This window comes from Scyliorhinus torazame, chromosome 13, assembly GCF_047496885.1.
Source record: "Scyliorhinus torazame isolate Kashiwa2021f chromosome 13, sScyTor2.1, whole genome shotgun sequence".
Lineage (NCBI taxonomy): Eukaryota > Metazoa > Chordata > Chondrichthyes > Carcharhiniformes > Scyliorhinidae > Scyliorhinus > Scyliorhinus torazame.
The window spans coordinates 68,621,090-68,628,916 of record NC_092719.1 but is presented as its reverse complement, the minus strand read 5'-3'; the positions used below and the strand labels follow the sequence as shown (position 1 = coordinate 68,628,916).

The 7,827-nt window shown below is 42.8% G+C and overlaps 1 long non-coding RNA gene across 1 annotated transcript; it reads left to right on the top strand.

Moving 5' to 3' along the window:
- Positions 1 to 340: 340 nt before the first annotated feature.
- On the top strand, positions 341 to 7,517 carry LOC140387706 (uncharacterized). The gene is made up of 3 exons (XR_011933964.1): positions 341 to 554; positions 4,867 to 4,935; positions 7,169 to 7,517. It is a non-coding gene; the product is annotated as an uncharacterized lncRNA (long non-coding RNA).
- Positions 7,518 to 7,827: the final 310 nt, after the last annotated feature.

Genomic DNA, 7,827 nt, shown 5'->3' with positions numbered 1-7,827 from the left:
GAAACACGCTTCAATTGAATATTTTGTCAGCTTAAAGTTAGGACATTTTGTTTCACAGAGTGCAATATCTGAGTATTTTGCTCTTAGTTTTTTTTACAAATCATAATTTCTATCTCTGAAGAAAAGATTTTGTTGACAACTATCATCTTTCCATGAATGTCCAGGATGTTGTCTCTGACCCCTAGCCTCAGCCACCAATTTCAATTTCTTGGATTAATTTAAAGTCTTACATAGATTTTTTTTTTTTAAATTTGAACCCATAGGATTGGTCTATGATTGCTTTTACTATTTGTGTTAATAATCTCTTCTTTCATCGGCATGGTAGCTTGCTGGTATGATGGGTATTGACAGAACTGATGAAAAGTTGTATTTGAAGTGAAGACTCAGCATTGTTCAGGCTGCTGAAGATTATGCGACAGCCCAAAACGAGCCTTTTGAACATCAGAATTTAATCTGAGGTGAACCAATTCGGATCTATTTGGATTTATCTGAAGTTGTTCAGGACAGATCGATTTAGCCTTCTGTTGATGCACGACACACTCTGGACGGTTGAGGTAAGTGCAGCTTCAGGATTTTGAACAGCGTTGGCATTTTTGTTTAAGTGTAGTACCTCAAGGTAAGTACAGTGAAAGGAGGTCAGGGCACTAGAATCTGGGACATCAATACAGAAATCAGAAACGTGGGTTTCTGCCACTACCATAACCTTCTTGTGATTTATAGATTTTTTAAACATTCACAAAATTACTGTAAAAAGTCCATTTATTAAAAAATGTGTTTCAGTTTCTCCTGTATTTTAGTGGGTGAAGATATAGCTTTTTGTGACACCAATGCCATGCAGATTAGCATACTTGGGTAAACTGTCCAGCCTGTGCTAAATGCGCCGATCTTAGCTATGATACTGTGGTTGTGTGCAATGTCTCTTTAAGAAAGGGTCACGTGACTTATGTAACATCATCGGCCTCGTCGTGGGCTTTCGGGGAGTCTAAACCAAACCTTGTACAGTGAAGACCTGTTCAATAAACCTCTGTTAATCTTGCATCAAACCCACATGATGCAGCAATCTATTTATTTTGTACCATTCGTCTAAATATACAACCGTTTACAAGAAAAAAACTGGCAACAAAGAACAGAATAGAAGAAAGAAAAAAAAAGTTTCAAAAATCGTTGTAGTGGTACAGCTTCAACAGATCAATCGATCAACTGATTAACAGAAGGTCAGAAATCGCTGGCATTGGAACTGGTAAGGTTTGGGGCATACATTCAAAGCAAGGGCCCGTAACGATTTTAAACCGGCAATCTGAGGAGTCAGGCTGCAGGGTTCACCATGTGCAGTACAGCAAGACATGGAGGTAAAGCGGGGCAGAAAACAAAAGTTATCATAACTTGCATGGAAGTTAAAGCTGTTACAAATTGGTAATCCATCATCAATATACTAGACCATTGAATTGACCAAAGGGGGAGAGCATTTCGATACCATGAAATATTTTGGTGCGGTGAGCTCTTTTGATGAAGACTCAGAGAACTGGAAATCATATTCAGAGGTATTCCATTCTTACATTTCAGTCAACAAAATATCGGAAGAGATTCAGGTTCCTATATTCTTAAACACAATAGGAAGCAAAACTTTTAATTTGCTAAGAAGCTTAGTTCAGCCCGAGAAACCTGGGGATAAGACATATCAAGAACTAGTGAAAATATTCGAAGACCATTGTTTACCAAAGCTCTTGATTATTGCGGAGAGTTTTCAATTTCATCAAAGGATTCAGGAAGAAGGAGAAAATATTGCAAGGTTGGTTGCAACACTCAAGCGACTTGCAGAGTTTTGTGAATTTGATGATTCGTTAGACACTATTGGAGATCGCTTGGTGTATGGTTTGAAAAATGACGCCATTCAAATAAGGTTATTTACGGAATGTAAGCTAAGTCTGAAGACTGCATTACATATTGCTGTTTCCATGGAACTTGTGGCTAAGGAGACTTCTTAGCTCGGAGCATGCTTGAGGATTCATAAACTGGCTGCCATCCATAAGAAGTTAACCTAGCAACAGGTGTGCCATCGCTGTGCATAAATGAACCATTCACAGTCTGATTGCTGAAGCAATGTAAAAATTGCAGCAGAACTAGCCCCACAGCAAGAGTTTGCTAGAGTCAAATAATCTCTCCAGGGCAGAACATTCAAAGGAAGAAACAAGACAAATTCAACTAAGAAAATTCATAATGTGGAAGCAAAGAATAAGAACCACAATGAATCTAAATCAATTCATCCTGATGAAAATCTAAAAATTGAATGTGCTATCAGTCTAGGGTGGGTCACATCGTTTTTGGGTCGTCCCAAAGTTGAATGAGCAACCTATTAAGATGGAGGTCGATACAGGGGCTACCATCTCCCTAACTCATGAGACCATCTATGAACAGAATCTTAACCACCTGCCTCTAAAACCAGTAGATGTGATCTTGAGAACCTATACTGAAGAGTCAAGGTTGAGCTATGTGGACAAACTGAAGAGCTACCACTCCATGTGGTGCTAGGAGGTTTTTCAGCTCCCTTTGGCCGCTTTTAGCTGGAAAGGATTAAATTGAATTGGAGCACTGCCAACAGATTAGTTGATTTAGATAGACTTACGGTGCACAATGGAAAAATACAGCAGTATTTTTGAAGATTCACTGGGATCCATGAAAGGTGTACAAGTGTCACTGAAGGTTAAGGAAAAAAGTCAGCCGAAATGTCTCAAGGCTAGTTCTGTGCCCTATGCAATGCGTATAAAGGTTGAATCCGAACTACTGAGACTTATGGAAACAGGAATCTTGAAATTCATCATTACGAATGACTGGGAAACCCCTATTGTACCTGTCATGAAACAGGGTGGTAAATTTGTATCTGCGGAGGTTTTAAGACCACAATCAAAATGGTACCAATTGCAGATCAATACCCACTACCATTGATTGAAGATTTGTTCACCGACTGAGCAGGAGGACAGACATTCAGCAAGATTGACTTATCACGGGCTTAATTGCAAATGAATGGGTTAGCTGAATCTCAACACCTGCTCACCATCAACACTCACAAAGGCCTATTCCGCTACAAGAGATTACCTTTTGGAATAACATCAGTACCAGCTTTATTTCAATGCTCAATGGACCAGATCTTTATTGGCTTATAGGGGATACAGTGTTACCGAGATAATATAGTGATCACCGGCACAAATGAGCAAGAACACTTACCACTTACAACACTTTAATGATCCCAGATCGGACCTCAACTGTGGCTAGGATACTGGACTAAAACCCCAATATTTTAGTTTAATTTTGTAAGACTGTGAGGAAAGGATACCTCACTCCAGGGGTGATTGCACGAAGGATGGGGATGTGGCATATTAAAACAAACTTTATTACTAACACAGTATTAAAATCTTTAATGTCACACCCAAAAGTAGTTTACAATTACCCCTTAAGCAATACTACTCAACACAGTGAATATAATACCCTTACTTGCTATCTTTATTCCCACTTAAACAACAAGAAAATAGACCATCTCAGCTTCCAATTCACCTTTTCTTTGAGAAAGAGATCTCTTGCCACTGCTTTACAGAACAGATCTGACTCCATTCCAAAACCCTGCAGTAACTCTGGCTGGATGTCTCCAAAAGTGGTTTTCAACTGGCTTGTTTCAGTTTCCTCATGTCCTCAGGCAAGTTTGCACTGCTTTGAATACAGTTAATCTCTTTTAACTAACGTACAGTGAGAACAGAACTGTTTCACCATGCACACCTTCAGCCAGATCAGAACTGGAACTGAAAAATGCTTTCTCCAAAAGCCTGATGCCTTAGCTCCACCCAGTAATAACATCATCTCACCAAGATGAAAATGAATTAACTCCCCAGGGAATTCCATTAATCAAAATAAAATTGCATTAGCCCAAGCTTTTATAGTGGTTAATTGAACCTCAAGCTCCTAAAAGCTTTGTTGTCTTTCAAATCGAGATTATTTTAAAAACATGACTGCAGCAGTGAAACATACCTCACCCAGGCTTGCTTCACCAAATATTTATAATCAAATATATCTAAAATCTTATATTCATCACACACTTAGAAGTTGCAATGAAACAACTTCAAATGCATGGGCTTTGTGTCAGGAAAGATAAATGTGATTTCTTCCAGACATCTATACAATATCTTGGACATGTAATTGACAGTAAGGGTCTGCATGAAGTACCTAAAAAAATGGAAACCATTATGGCAGCTCCAAAGCCAATGAACATCACTCAATTTAGGTTATTCCTAGGGTTAATCGACCACAATGGAAAATTTGGCCAGAATCTAGCAACGCTATTGAAACCATTACATACAATTTTGTGTTCAAAACGGGCATATCAATGGGCACCAGAATGTGTAAAGGTGTATCAATTAACAAAAGAAGCACTGAAAATGTCAGAAGTGTTGGTACATTTCAACCCAAAGTTACCATGGCAACTTGTCTGGGAGACTTTGCCGTACAGTGTTGCAGTGATGGTGTCACCCTTCAGGAAAAGAAAGACCAATAGCATTTGCATATCATTTGTTAACAAGTCTAGAATTTAACTATATTCAGTTGGAGAAGGATTTGGTGTATGGAAATTTCAAACATACCTGTATGGTCGTCACTACTGATGGACCATACGTCCTTACCTGCTATTTTTGGGTCACACAAAGATGTTCCTTTGTTGGCTGCAAGTAGACTTCAACAATGGTCATTAATCCTATCAGCACATTCCTACGAGATCAAATACTGTCGATCCGAAAATCATGCCAATGCGGATTCGTTATCACGCTTACCTTTACCAGCTGATCACATACCATTAGTCTTGATCATATTTTTTACTGTTCACAGATTGAGAATGTTCCAGTGACTGCAGCTCAAGTCCAAAGACAAACCAGAAATGATCCTGTGATGGGGAAGGTACTGGAAATGGTATTAAAAGGGAGGCTAGCTGGAAAACATCTTGAATTGAAACCGTATATTTCCAGCAGACTCAAATTAACATCACAGGGTGAATGTCTGTTGTGGAGGATGAGAGTAATTATTCCCCAAAAATTGCGATATTAAGTATTATGAAGGTCACCCAGGCATAGTGTGAATGAAGGAACTAACATGAACCTGCATTTGGTGGCGAGGAATTGATGTCAAAATAGAAGGAAAAGGAAGACTGTGCCAGCTATGTGCACGGGTAAGGAACACACTACCATTGTTTCAATTGCATCCACGGGGGTGGACTAAAATGCCATGGTAATGTTTGCATGTGGACTTTGCAGGCCCATTAAGGGGGCACATGTTCATGGTCATTGTAGACACACACTTAAAGTGGCCTGAGGTGGTCATAATGAAGTCAACCACTGCAGAACAAACCATTAAAAAAACTTGGCAAGAGCTTTGCGAGATTGGGAAACCTCGAGCAGATCGTGAGCAGCAATCAGCCACAGTTTAAAGCCCAAGAGTTCGAAGACGACATAAAGATGTGTAGAGTTCAACATATTAAGTCAGCACCTTGCCATTCATCCACAGATAGTTTAGCCAAAACGTTTTTCCAGCCCTTGAAGCAAGCTCTGAAGGCTTCTAAGAACCAAGGTTACTTCATTGCTGTGTAAACATGTTTTTAGCAACATACCGAAATACAACACATCCAACTACACATAGTTCGCCAGCTTTGTTATTAAAGAAAAGGAAGCTCAGAACTACCTTTATTTACTCTTGCTAGAGGAGACATTGGCCTAGTAGAGCGAAACCAACAGTCACAGATCTTGAGAAGAGAAAGTAACTCAAGGAAGCGCTTGTTTCAACAAGGAGAAGAAATGTTAACACACAGCTACACCACGAGTGAGAAGTGGGTCCCTGTGATGGTATTGGCTCAGACTGGTCCAATATCCTACATGGTCCAAACGACAGATGGACTTGTGTGGAGACACCATGCAAATCACTTATTGTCAGCGCGTGTTAGTGTGCCAGTGCCAGAACTACCTCAAGAGGTAACGGGTTGTGGTGATTTACATCACTGTAAGTACACAAAGGGTTAATGTACATGCACTACACCTAGCTAGACACTGGAGGGAACACCAGAGACATGACACACAGACAGTTAACCAATAGGTCAGTAAGATAGGACACGACCAATGGGCATTCACGATACACACAGAGGTGACACTACCACAGGGTGGCATTACACCAACCCATATATAAGGACACTGCACACATGGGGCGTCATTCTCCGACCCCCCGCCGGGTTGGAGAATGCCCGTTGGCCGCCGTGAATCCCGCCCCCGCCCCGCCGAAGTCTCCGCTCCCGGAGATTGGGCGGGGGCGGGAATCCGGCCGCGCCGGTTGGCGGGACCCCCCGCTGGATTCTCCGGCCCGGATGGGCCGAAGTCCCGCCCAAGAATTGCCTGTCCCGCCGGCGTAAATCAAACCTGGTATTTACCGGCGGGACCAGGCGGCATGGGCGGGCTCCGGGGTCCTGGGGGGCGGGGCGCAGGGCGATCTGACCCTGGGGGGTGCCCCCACGATGGCCTGGCCCGCGATTGGGGCCCACCGATCCGCGGGCGGGCCTGTGCCGTGGGGGCACTCTTTCCCTTCCGCCTCCGCCACGGTCTCCACCATGGCGGAGGCGGAAGTGACTCTCCCCACTGCGCATGCGCGGGAAACTGACAGCGGCCGCTGACGCTCCCGCGCATGCGCTGGGAAACTGACAGCGGCCGCTGACGCTCCCGCGCACGTGCCGCATTTCCGCGCCAGCTGGCGGGGCAACAAACGCCATTTCCGCCAGCTGGCGGGGCGGAAATCCCTCCGGCATTGGCCTAGCCCCTCAATGTTGGGGCTAGGCCGCCAAAGATGCGGAGAATTCCGCACCTTTTTGCCGGCGCGATGCCCGTCTGATTTGCGCCGGCTTTGGCGCCAGTTGGCGGGCATCCTGCCGTTGGGGGAGAATTTCGCCCATGATCTAACTCTTTCCAGTGGAGACACTCAGTGTGTACACAGGGTTGACTTGAAACACTCCCACCACGTGGATTGTAGCAGACTGGTTCGTCAGTCTGAGTAGCTATAGCAGGATTAACAGTAGCGTTGAATCCAAGTAGGAGACTTGTTAATAGTTTAATAAACGTGTTAAAGCTATCTCTAAGTCTGAACATTCCTTTGTCAGAGTGCACATCAAGGAAGCAGCTTATGCTACGTCAAGAGCATAACAAAACAACGGTCTCCGTTCCATCTGACTGTGTAACTTCTCATTCATCTACAGAAGAAGAGATTGCATCAGAAGTATCTGATAATACTAGTATCTCCTTGGAAAAAGAGACTGTAACTCCTTCTGGAGTTGAGACATCCACTAGAGAACTTGAAAATTCATCTACGTTCGGGAATGGCAGAGTCCTAGAATTGCGCAGCCAACACGCAAAATATCTCACTGGCTGTGTTATTACAATACACTTGTATATCGATGTAAATTACTTTGTTAAAATTCGAATTTATTGTGTTGGACCTTAGAAGTAAAGAGTGAGGGAAGGAAAGGGGGCGGGATGTTGTATATGTGGGTTATTTTAGTTGTATGTGATGTCTCTTTAAGAACGGAGTAACATGACTTACATGACGTCATTGGCTACTTGGGCTTTCGGGGCATCTAATACCTAATCTTGTACAGACATAGTCAATGAACCTCTGTTAATCTTGCATTAAACCCATGTGCTATGGCAATCTGTGTTCTTTTGTACTGTTAATCTAACGATACAACAGATATAATCTGAGGTTATAAGAAATAGGAGCAAAGGGTGGCACAGGTAGCACGGTGGTAGCACAGTTGCTTCA